The following is a 12,540-nucleotide window of genomic DNA, read 5'->3' as shown; positions in this document are numbered from 1 at the left end:
TTATGCACTTATTGAAAAAGATTTGCAGGATTAGAGTGAAAATCTTATGTATAGAGCTTCAGAACCAAGAACTACGCCACGAACGCGATTATCTGAAGAGGCAACTGGAATTGAAAACCCAAGAGCTCAGCAGAATGAAAGGGATTTGAAGTTATGGTATAGGACTTTGCACATGATGCAGTAGGAAAAGTCATGCCATTGAAAAGTTAGATCGCATTGTTCTGTCAGATCTTTCTTAACTCACTAGGTTTTCCTTGCTTCTCCTAATTGTAATTTACTATGTTCTTTTCTATTGAAGTTTGTGAGTCTGGATGTTTATTTTAAGAGTTAATTAAGTGGCTGAAACAGCTTGTAAGCCAACTAAATGTTTAGAGCAAAATCTTAAATTTTTCTGTTATATTCTAAGCAGGATACTACACTTGCAAAAATACTATAACATCTTATCTCTGTAAACTACAGGACTACAAACCCTCTCTTGAAGTGTTGAGGATAATAGTCCCACACTATTAATGTCTCCTTAATAACTTAAAATATAATATGGAAGGGCCTCTCCACTCATTGCCAATTGGTTTTGAATTGGATGCCCGTATACTTTAATTTGGTATCAAAGCTAGGCCCGTGTGTGAGTAGGTCCGACGGTCACCACACAATGTAGGTCCACGTGTTAGACCCAACGAAGCTACACGTTAGGGGGCGTGTTGAAGGAACTACATAAGAACTTTTCTTGGAGCACCAACCTTTTTCTTCAACTGTCGAACAAGATAACGTTCTCGGGCTGCTAGAATTTTACTGTTGCAGTCGTCCGCTTCTTTCTTTGGAAGATCTGAGACACAATGTCCCCGTGAAGTGTCTTCTGGAGTTGCAAGTCCACCACTAAGCTTGTTTACATCTACTTTCTTAAGTTTCTGTAAGATTGGCTCCACCCATGACACCTCCACTGCACAAACACTGCGCATGAAAGGACGAGATGTAGCAATGAGTTCATGGTACACGACATAGTTGGGTAGCATTCCGTCCTCCTCTGGCTTCAACACTGATGATGGGTGTACCTTAACAAGCTCGGCCTATTGGCTTGCGTAACCTACGGACAGTGCCCTCCTCAAGTTCTTATAATCTTGCTGGCTTTCTTGTTTTGTTTGCACATCCAATGGCCCTTTTGCTATTTTCTGCATTACTTGAGACAATTGTTTCCTGACATCCTTGGTGAAAATCATTCCTCGTACCTGCAAGTCATTGTCTGCGCACCAACGCGGATCATAGCTGGCTTGATCCCAATCTTCATACACTTGCAGCAACTGGATGTGATCACCCCATCCAGAAGCGTCCGGTAAAACTGAATGAGCATGTTTCCTCTTCTTGTCGATAACCTTACAGTGGAAAGGATGTTTCTGCTGATATCGTAGCAACAACAGTCAGTGCCTGTGACAAGCAACCACACTCGTTTGCCTCGATCAAGGTTCTTGAAAGTGAAGGTTCTAGTGGCAACTCAGACATTGTTCTTCCAACTTGTGTAATTGCTCCACTTTCATCAACAGCACCAATGAGATATAATTGCTTCAGAGCGTCTTCTAAAGAATCACGCGAGGGTGGATCGAGGAAATCTAATTTGAGGACATCCATACCTGGGAGGCCAAGTGACTTCAAATAAAGCACACACCCAGCAAGAGAAGAACGCTGTATTTCAGGGATTGTAACTCCGCGAAAATCCTCATGGTAAATATCTGACGTGTACAACCGGTAACACTTTCCTGGACGTGTTCTTCCTGCTCTCCCTGCACGCTGATTAGCTTGCACTTCGCTAATCTGGACGATGTCAAGAGAGTACATGCCCGTCGATGGGTTGTATTGCCTTTGCTTTACATAACCAGTGTAGTTACAGGTTTTCCTACAACCACATCCCACTATAACTATAATCAATACTAAGTAATTATCCTGAATTCTTTATTGATTATCAAGACTCAAGTCGATTTACAAGATGGATACAAGTATTACAACAATTCTACTTGTAAACCTAAATTCACTTCCTCTCTCTCTATTTCTAAACCAAGACTTACCTTAGAATCCCCCAAGAAATAATGACTCTTTCCTTTATATAGGATTTTACATAGTGGATGACAGCTTATAATCCCTTTATTTTCGGGATCTTTATGCGACACATTCGCTCATATACAATCGCTCATCTTCGCATAACTTACAACTTCGTATAATTCTTCACACATTACTCGTGACTTTGATGCCATCATCTGGCATGTCATCTCAATTTGTTGTGTGCAATGCTCCTTGCGTATGTTATATTCCTCACTTCGCATAGTTATTTACGTGTGCGATATTTAACTCCTACATTTGCCTCTTCTCATATTGCTTATTCTTCAGAGTGAGCGATATGATAAATTCTCCTTTTATAAATCGCAAATGCCTATCTTTTTCCATTTTATTTTGTCGACAGTTATTCGGGTTTCAAGCTCTCCTCTACACGTGTCCATTTTCTTCCTTTTTACGGCTTGAACCGTCTTCAACTGGTCACTTCTTTTCACCTGTTTAAAGTTTTGTCCACAAGAATTTCTTCCTTTTTCATCATTCATCTTCTCTCTCTTGTTTCTATCCATCTTCATCTGCCACTACCCATTTCTGTTGCTGCTATTGATTTCTTCTGCTATTGTTCTTCTACCATGAACTCTAAATCAAGGTTCGTTTCTTTTCTTCATGATGATTATTTATTTTAACCATTAGTTTTTTTTATATGGTCTAATTCCCATACTTTCGCAGAAAAAGCTCTTCCAGTAGCGTTCTTCGAATCATGCAAAGACCCAACTCTTCTTCAAGTGAAAATAAAGAATCGCAAAAGAAGAAACCAAGCTTTGATAGTGAATCTCCAAATAAGGAATCTCACAAGAGGAAGACTTCGCACAGTAAAGAAGTAAGAAATATCCAATTATCTTAAAACAATATTGTTGCCTCTATTTCTTATCTACTTTATTTTCACAGGCTTCCGATGCTGAGATGGTTGATAGTAAGAAGCAAAAAGTTAAAAGGTCTCGCAAACCCATACCACTCTCTTCAAATCTTTCTATTTTAGAGTTTAGCTCTACAGATGTTGTCCCTGTATCCACAGTTCAGTCTTCGCATATTAATCCTCCTATCATTCCAACAATAAGTCAAGCTCTTGAAAAAGATATTTTTGTTACCCATATATCTCCCCAGGCTCCTGAGAAGAATGTTCTTGCTACTCCTTCACCAACAAATCCTCTTATGGATGAGAATGCCTATGTTACATATGACGAAATTTTTAAAGAATCCCCTGTGAATAAGGAGTTTTCTCTTAGCAAAATAATGAAAAGTACTCCTCTTGTTGCCTTTGCGACGCCATCGTATGCAAATCAAACTTTCCCTTCACCCATTAGTTCTCGCTCTCATCCGAACCTTTCTCAAAATAAATCCGTCATCCCAACAGATTCTATTACTCCTCCTCTTTCCTTACTAAATTCTTTTCCTTTGAATAAAAAAGCTTTGGATAGTGTAAAACTGGATACTCAAACTTTATTCGACGTTACAATTCTGCCCAATCTTTAACTGATGATCCTTGCAAGCTTCTCTCTTGTTCTGCCTCGAGCAAGCTTCTTCGTGAATTTCCCGTTGACAAAGCTTCACGGGATGAGGTCCTTTCTCAAATTGACTCGAGTTTCCACGTCGCTCTAGATGTTCTGGTAATTATCCTTCGCACCTTAACTTTTATCTTCTTTAATGACATTTCCAAGTACTAATCCTCATCTTTTCCTTTTTTAGGAATCTCATCGTCGCGTAATGCTTGCTGAAAAGCATTTTGAATTTAGTTGTTCTCAATTGGAACTTTCGCAGAAAAATGTTTCTTTGGAAAAGGAAATACAAAGGCTAAGAGGGGAACTCCAGATTTCAAATTTTGAGGCTGAAAATCTTCGCAGCGAAAATCAAAAGCTTAGAGGTATTTATTTTTATCTTCGAGTCACTTATCGTATTCTGTATTCCTTCGCATATGTTCATTTTTGTAAATTTCATCGTGCATTTGTTAAGATTTAAACCATAAGCGAACGAATGAGAGATATGAATTTCAATTCCTTGCTGAAGATACCCAAGCGAATAACGCGAAGTTGCAGTCTCAACTAAATCAATTAAATAATCAATATTCATATTCACTTGATCAGATTGACAATCTTTCCCATGAAAATGACCATCTCACTCAAAAAATTGATTTTCTTAGTGATCAAATATCTTATTTTTATAAATTCTCACGCGATGCTGACTTTCTTCATCAAACTTTATCAGAAGAAATCCATACTCTTTCTAGGGAGAAATTATCTTTCTTGAAGAAAGAAGCAATGTTTTCACATCAGTACTCAATTCTTCATGAAATAAATGAAAACCACACGCGAACTCTTCGCGTACAGAAGGAGCAGCACGAAACTTCGCTTAAGGATTTAAATTCCCGGAATGAGAAACTAATTCAGAATAATATAAGTCTTTCTATGAAGAAAAATCATTTTCAACAACAGTATAGTCAATTAAAGAATTCTTATGACATTCTGAAGAAGAAGAATAATAAAACTCTTTCCTCCGAAGAAAAGAAAATTCGCTCTCGTCTCAGTTGTTCAGTTGGTGATGGATTTCATAAGGCTATGGAAAGTATGAAGGACAATACCCTTTCTTTTTCCCAATTCTTCCAAGGTAGTCCGCTAGGGTTGACTGCCTTATTATGATTTCTTAGCATTTTTCCGTACAATATTAATTCTTTATTTCTATTTATGGTTATTTATTATTCTTTGTAGATTCTGAAAAATCGCACCAGTCTGTTGTTGCTCAATTGAATTCTGAATTATCCAAGGTTCGCAAAGAATATGCAAATATGGAATTATCTCGTGGGAACCTTGAGCTCTCTCTCTCTCTCTCTCTCTGCGTCTCGAAGCAGAGCACGAAGAAGATTTGCATTTCATAAGAATTTTCTAGAGATAAATGCTAGAAATATCGAAAGAGCAGCTATTCGCAAAGGCCACTCTAGTTCCCAATCTATTATTGACGAAATTCTCTCAAGTAACTCTCTTCCAGCAGTAAAACTCCCCGTATGCAATGTGAGTGCGGATGAAGAATATCCTGAGCCCGATAGTGATTTTGACTTTTTAAGCGATGATGAAAAAGATCTAGATGATGAAGAAATTCAGCAAGCAGAGAAATCTGCTAATGAAGCCGGTACTGAGATTGAAAATCCTGAATCCAGTGCTAAAGTCTGAAAATTATCTTAAATAAGATGCTACTGTTAAGCTTTCTTAATTTCCCTTCTTTATTTTGTCATATTTTGAATCTTTGCAAGCTTGTTTATCACAAGGAAGATAATACATTGTTGTTTTAATTCCCATACTTGCCTCTTATTATTTTTCTTATAAGAAACACTCGTGCGAATTTATCAGTGGTTTATTTAATTTACTTAGGAGGTCTTATTTTGCCTTCCTATGTAAAGGTCTTATCTTGCCTCATTTTTGTGCGACGAGATCGCAGGAGGTCTTTGTATTTTAGTACATCGACCCATTTATCTCGTCTTAACTTTTTCGCTTGTATTATTTTCTCTTCAGGTTTGTCGCATAAATATCAGAAGTCTTAATACTCACATGAGTAAAAGCCTTATGATATTTACGTCTTTTGACACAATTCAGCTCCCTAATGGAGGGTGTCGTCCTTATCTTCCCCTATGATTTCCCCTTCAAAGAACCTTACCTCTATCTGGTTAAGATTATGGCTCTTCCCATCCGGCTTTTCAACAACCAGTTGATTTCGCAATCTCGCATACACTACCTATAGGGTTATGGCAGCAAGATTGCACCCTAGGTGGGGTATCTTCGGACCTAGTGCATCATAGTCAGGACTTGTCAAGAGTGGAAAGGTACGCTCCAGATGCCCCGGGCACTCTTGACTCAACCGTGTACCTCGGCGCCATGATCGAGTTTCTGCACTCCTTAGGAGAGCCTTTCTCACCTTAGTTTCTCAATCTAAGATTGTTATCTTAGAATGAAAGTTTAAGGTGTTTCTTCCGGATGGGCATCATCGTTTTTTTCTCACCCCAAATTATCTCCACAACTCAAGTTCCGGGGTCGTTGTAGCCTTCCCTTGAGTCATGCCTTCTAGGTCTTTCCGACCATGACGCGCGATAGGTCTTACTATATTGCCTCTTGCATATAAGCGAATTAGGGTGCACGCCACATTCGGATTCCTAGCCAATATGATAATAAATATCATTTTTGTTGCCTTTTCTTATAAGATTTTATTTTTCTTTTATAGAATTTCTTAACTTTCAAGCGAAATATTCGCATTACAAACTTGTTTCAAAAAATGAACTTTCAGGATATTATCTTTTTATTCATGCGAATTGATTCGCAGGTGGCTATGGATAATATTTTTTCAAGAATTGGATATTCCAAGGGCGATCTAGTTTACGGCCTATATTTCGTCCTTCAGGATCCATTAATTCATAGGCTCCCTCTCCAACTATTCTTTTTATTATGTAAGGTCTGTCCCAGCTTTTCTCCAATTTTCCATCTTTCTCTTTTTGATATATTGGAATCTCGCGCAAAACTAATTCGCCTGGTTGGAATTCTCTTACTTTAACCCACTTGTTATATTCCCGATCTAGTCTTTTTTGATAATTTTCCATGTGCTGCAAAGCGAATTCTCTTACTTCTTCCAAATAATCTAGCTTTGTTAAGATCAAGTCCGCACTTAAATTCTTTTCCCAAGCTTCTCTTTTTGTGGTAGGGATGATCACTTCTGTTGGTAGCACTGCCTCTACTCCATATGTCAGACAAAAGGGCGACATTCTGGTTTCTTCTCTTCTTGTAGTTCTGTAAGCCCACACCACATTATGTACTTGTTCGCACCATCCTTTATTGTGCCCTTATAACTTTTTCTTCAGGTTGTCTGCGATTGTTTTATTTGTAGCTTCTACTTGTCCATTGCTCTGATGATATAAAGGAGTAGATTTTCCACTTTGAATTTTGAACGTATTAAGCAGCATTGTTATATTCTCGCCTTCAAACTGCTTCCCATTATCAGACACCAATTGTGCAGGGATGCCAAATCTGCATATGATATCTTCAAAAATGAATGTGAAGATGTCTTTATCGCGGACATGTTGAACTGATTTTACTTCCACCCATTTAGTGAAATAGTCTGTTGCGACAATTAAGAATCTTTTTTGTCATGTTCCTGATATAAATGGTCCAACAATATCTATTCCCCACTTTCCAAAGGGCCGCACATTTGTTGTTGTATTAAGCATAGCTCCAGGTGCATGTATCTTCTTTCCATGACGTTGACATTCTTCGCATCTCGAAACTTGTTTTGCATCCTCATGCATGTATGGAAAGTAATAGCCCTGTATTTTTGCTCTGTATCCCAGTGATCTTCCTCCACTATGATTACTAGTATCTCCATAGTGTAATGCTTTTAGAATTTCGATTCCTTCCTTTCGCGTAAGACATCTGAGCGAAGGTCCAAGGAATGATCTTCTATAAAGAACACCATCCCTTAATTCATAATTTTTCGCACGACTCTTTAATTTGTGTGCTTCTAATCTTTTTTTCGGCGATTCCCCCTTCTCTAGATAAGAATTTATCTCAGTTCTCCAATCCTTCTCTTCGCTCACATTTTCTGCTTGTGCATCGTCTATGATCATCACATCTATTTTCATTTCTTCATCCTTTTCTATAGATGGTAGTAATAGTGTTTGTATCTTTATATTCCTTGCGACCGGATATACTAACATTGATGGTATGAAAACCAATGCATCTGCAAGTTTATTATCTTTTCTCCCTATATGTCTCCAACTTATTTTTGGTATTTGCATTACTAAATCCATAACCAATCTCCTATATTTTTGCAAAAATGGTTCATTAGTACTATATGTGCCTTCTATCTGATGAATTACCAATTGGGAATCACTTGTTATTCGCGCATCCTCAATCTTCATTTCAATTGCTAATCTTAGTGCGTGGACGACTGCTTCATATTCAGTTTCATTATTTGTGGATGCGAAGTCCAATCTGAATGAGTAAGCCGTTCTCGCTCCCGTTGGTGAAATTAATGAATACAATACCAATCTCATTTCCTTCTCTATTGGAGGATCCATCCACCAAAATCTCCCATGTGTTTGGATTTCGCTCAGTTAATAAATCATTAGGATTTCCATGTTCTTCATCCACCTCCATCATTTCTTCTACATATTCATCTTCTTCTATTGGAAATTCTGCAAGAAACTCGGTGATAACTTGAGATTTTGGTGAAGATAAGATTCCATAGCCAATCTCATAATTTTCTAATTGTGCATTCCACCTCTCTATTCTTCCTGACCTCTTCGAATTCTTCATTGCATTTTTAATTGGTACTCTTGTTAATACTTTAATTTTGTGAGCTTGAAAATAGAGGCGAATCTTGAATGATGCATATACCAGTGCGAGAATCAGCTTTTCGATTTTTGAATAATTTTTTATGCGGAGTTATATGTTTTGCTTATGTAATATATCGGTTTTTCTACACCTTCCTCTGATCATAATAGTAGTGCACTTAATGCATGAGATGTTGATGCTAGATACAATAACAATTCTTCTCCTTGCTTTGCCTTTTGCATAGTGGATAAGTTTACCAAATAATCTTGTATGCTTTGTCGCACTCCATTGTCCATTCGAATTTGGTTCCCTTTTTTAATATATTGAAAAAGTGTTTGCATTTGTCCAAATATCTTGCAATGAATCTTCCCAATGATGCTATCAACCCATTTAACTTTTGAACATCTTTGACTGTCGCAGGTGGTGGCATATCTCTAATCGCCTGTACCTTCTCCGGATCAACTTGTATTCCCTCCTTGGATATAATATAGCCTAAGAATTTTCCTGATGATACACCAATTATACATTTTTTTGGGTTTACTTTAATATTGAATGTTCGCATCTGTTCAAATATTCTCGCAAATCATGAACATGATCTTTCGCCTCTTTGCTTTTAATTAGCATGTCATCTACATAGACCTCAAATGTTTTATGTATCCATTTTTCGAATACGTCATGCACCATTCTTTGATAAGTCGCACCAGCATTCTTCAACCCAAACGGCATTTTCTTGTAAAAATATAAACCTCCTGGTGCGAAGAAAGCGGTGAGTTCTTGATCTTCTCCTACCAAATGAATTTGATTGTAGCCTTTGTACCCATCTAACATTGTGACTCTATCATTCCCTGATGTCGATTCCACCATTTGAGGTATGTCGGGTAACGGGAAACTGTCTTTAGGGCATGCTTTGTTTAAATCTGTAAAATCTATGCAAACCCTAATTCATTTGTTCTTTTTAGGTACCATCACCATATTTGCTATCCATTCTGGATATTTTTCCTCCCTTATAATTCCTGCATTTAACATCTTTTGTAGTTTTGCTTCTATTTTAGGATGATAATCAGTTGCAATTTTCCTTATCCTTTGCTTGAATGGCTTTACATTGTTCTTAATGTCTAATTTATGACATGCGACAGACGGATCTATTCCAGGCATTTCTTCCATATTCCATGCGAAAATATCATTATACTCTCGCAGAATGCTTATTGTTTTTTCCTCTTCTTCTTTATCCATTTTAGTTCATATTCTTAATATTTTTGGTTCTTCTTCAGTTCCTATATTTATCTCTTTTGTTGGTTCTGCTGCGGTAAAATTTGCTTTTGGTTCTCCCATAGGTGTTGGTTCCTTAATTTCTTTACTTCGTCCACCTTCCTCCGCTGGATCTTCGCCTAGTATTCCTTTTCCTTCTTTCGCTCTTATCATGTATATTCGAAATTCCTCTTCTTTCCTTTGTTCTTTGGCTTTTATCCATCGATCCTTTCGTTTTTTTGGCTCGTCCTTCATAATTTCGCACATCTATTTGATTACAAATATTCGCAGCCTTAATGTCTCCTCTGATTTCACCTATATTGCTTGGAATTGGAAACCTGGTGCATTGATGTAACGTTGACGCTACCGCCTTTAATCCATGTATCCGTGGTCTTCCCAATAGCATGTTGTATGGTGAATCAATGTCAATCACACACAATGTTATGTTTCAACTTCTCCCAGTAATATTCTCATTATGATTTCTCCCTTTGGCTTTGTAACCGCTCTATTGAATCCATGAATGTTATAGGGTGTAGGTGTCATTTCAGCATCTTCATATCCCATTGCTTTGAATGTGCGATAGAATAATATATCAACTCCACTTCCTGTATCTATCAATTTCTTATCAATCGCCCATCCTTCAAATGTCCTCTGTTTTGCAATAGTTTTTTCTCGCTCGAATGTGACCGTAATTACCAATGGATCTGCTCGCTATAAGTTTTCTTCTGGAATTTCATCTGCCGCAAAGGAAATCTTCACCTTTTCCCAATCTTGTAGTGGTAATTCATTCTCTACTGTTTCCATCTTCTTTCCTTCGTAATTTCTTTTATGAATTCTCCCGGTTACCGTCGTATGAAAATCTGCCTCAGAGATTGATACTTTAGTAATGTTGTTACACTGTATATCTCTGCCTCTTTCTTGAATTGTGTTGACTCTTGTTATCTTCATAGATCCCTTGTGAATTTCAGATCTATTAACAGGAATTAACATCCAGCCCTGATTTCTAGCGCCGAAAATGTAGTTACAGGTTTTCCTACAACCACATCCCACATCCCATTATAACCAATACTAAGTAATCATCCTGAATTCTTTATTGATTATCAAGACTCAAGTCGATTTACAAAATGGATACAAGTATTACAACAATTCTACTTGTAAACCTAAATTCACTTTCTCTCTCTCTATTTCTAAACCAAAACTTACCTTAGAATCCCCCAGAAATAATGACTATTTCCTTTATATAGGATTTTACATAGTGGATGATAGCTAATAATCCCTTTATTTTCGGGATCTTTATGCGACACATTCGCTCATCTTCGCACAACTTACAACTTCGTATAATTCTTCACAAATTACTCGTGACTTTGATGACATCATCTGGCATGTCATCTCAATTTGTTGTGTGTGATGCTCCTCGCGTATGTTATATTCCTCACTTCGCGTAGTTATTTACGTGTGCGATATTTAACTCCTACAACCAGAATCGATAACGTACACCATGTCATCTACTATCAAAGATGTCTCAGCAATGTTTGTTGCAACAATGAAGCGCTTACAGCTTTGCGGGGGTGGACTGAACACACGCATCTGCATTTCGGGTGGTAAAGAACCATGAAGTGGAAGGATCACAGCATCCATACAACATCCTTCTTCCAGACTTTGAATTCTCTCTTCCAACTTCTTTACGCTTTTGTCTATATCATCCTGCCCGGTCATGAATATTAAAACATCTCCTGGTGGTTAATGGATGTGTATATCGAGAGCTTTATTCAAGCAAGCATCGAGATAACTCGTTGGACGCTCACTACTATACATTATATCCACAGGAAACAACTTACAAGGGACAGTCAAAACAGGACAATTCCAGAAGAACTCTGATACCGTGGCACCATCCAATGTTGCTGAAGTGATCAAAACCTTTAGATTATCTGACCGCATTTTTACCAATCGCTTCACCAATCCTAGCAATATGTCTGTGTTTAGACTCCTCTCATGTGCCTCATCCAATATGATGACTGAATATTGTTTAAGCTTTGGATCTGATAGACTTTCACGAAGTAGAACTCCATCAGTAAGATACTTGATCTTAGTCTTCTTCTTTGTTCTTCTGTCTTCGAACCTAATAGCGTACCCTACTTCCTCACCTAACTGCACATTCAGCTCTTGCGTTACTCGTCTGGCAACTGAGAAGCAGCGACTCTACGAGGTTGAGTTACCGCAATTATTCCAGAATTTGTGTATCTTTTACGGTGTAATATTTGAGGGAGCTGTGTACTTTTACCTGAACCTGTCTCTCCAATTATAACTACTATCGAATTTTGTTCTACTGTTTCTAAAATCTTGTCTTCCAATTCAAGTATTGGAAGAATTGCCATTAGTATTGATTTCAGTTTTAAACCAAAACAAACAACAACAACAAAAAATTAAGTCCAAGACTCTGAAGCTTTGTCAGTAAAATGACCCCGACCCGCACACCTCTTATGGTTGAATTAGTGGAATTCTTATGCAATGGATTATTATTTATAAAGAGATAGAAGAAAACCAAGTTATAGCGTTGCACGGATTCCTGGAAATTGCGTTTTTCTAGAATGGAAAGGCTTTATTTTTAGAAACCGATGAAAAATAGCAGTCGGTGGAATATCGATTTACTCTTTTTACTCATTCCCAGCCAGGTTACCTGTATCCAGTGTTTTAATTTAGCAAGTCTGACTCATAATACGAGTCTGACAAACAAAAAGCTAGAAACTACTCTTGAATCTCAGTCAGATCGAGCTGTATACAGTGTTTTAGTCAGATCGAGCTGTATACAGTGTTCCACTGACAAACAAAAAGCTAGAAACTACTCATGAATCTCAAGTCAGATCGAGCTGTGTACAGTGTTTTAGTCAGA

General features: G+C 37.6%; 1 pseudogene; it reads right to left on the bottom strand.

Annotated features, from left to right (window-relative positions):
- Positions 1-707: 707 nt before the first annotated feature.
- LOC113336026 lies at positions 708-12,025 on the bottom strand (annotated as a pseudogene).
- Positions 12,026-12,540: the final 515 nt, after the last annotated feature.

The sequence above is a fragment of the Papaver somniferum genome, unplaced genomic scaffold (assembly GCF_003573695.1).
Source record: "Papaver somniferum cultivar HN1 unplaced genomic scaffold, ASM357369v1 unplaced-scaffold_150, whole genome shotgun sequence".
Classification (NCBI taxonomy): domain Eukaryota; kingdom Viridiplantae; phylum Streptophyta; class Magnoliopsida; order Ranunculales; family Papaveraceae; genus Papaver; species Papaver somniferum.
Note: the sequence above shows the minus strand (reverse complement) of the source record. Positions and strands in the feature narration are given on the sequence as shown.